The following is a 294-nucleotide window of genomic DNA, read 5'->3' as shown; positions in this document are numbered from 1 at the left end:
CCTCGCCGTGGCTTTCGTGTTTTCGCGACGCAGTGCTGAGGCACAGAGAACTGATGTTTAGTAAAATGCTTATTCGGTGACACACACTTTGCTACCAACTTGTGCCTAAACAATTCCATCTAGTCCTCGAAGTAACCCGAGGGGGTGGGTGTGATCGCTGGTTGACCACAAAGGTATAGAGGTTAACGTGGGGTGATTAAGTCACACGTGGGGCTTGACCAGGACTGAGGATCTGGGAAGCTCCGCACCGGTGTTGATTTCACGACTTCAGGATACTTTACTCCATGCTCTCCA

Source organism: Neophocaena asiaeorientalis, unplaced genomic scaffold (genome assembly GCF_003031525.2).
Source record: "Neophocaena asiaeorientalis asiaeorientalis breed wild unplaced genomic scaffold, Neophocaena_asiaeorientalis_V1.1 scaffold44, whole genome shotgun sequence".
NCBI classification, from domain to species: Eukaryota; Metazoa; Chordata; class Mammalia; order Artiodactyla; family Phocoenidae; genus Neophocaena; species Neophocaena asiaeorientalis.
Note: the sequence above shows the minus strand (reverse complement) of the source record.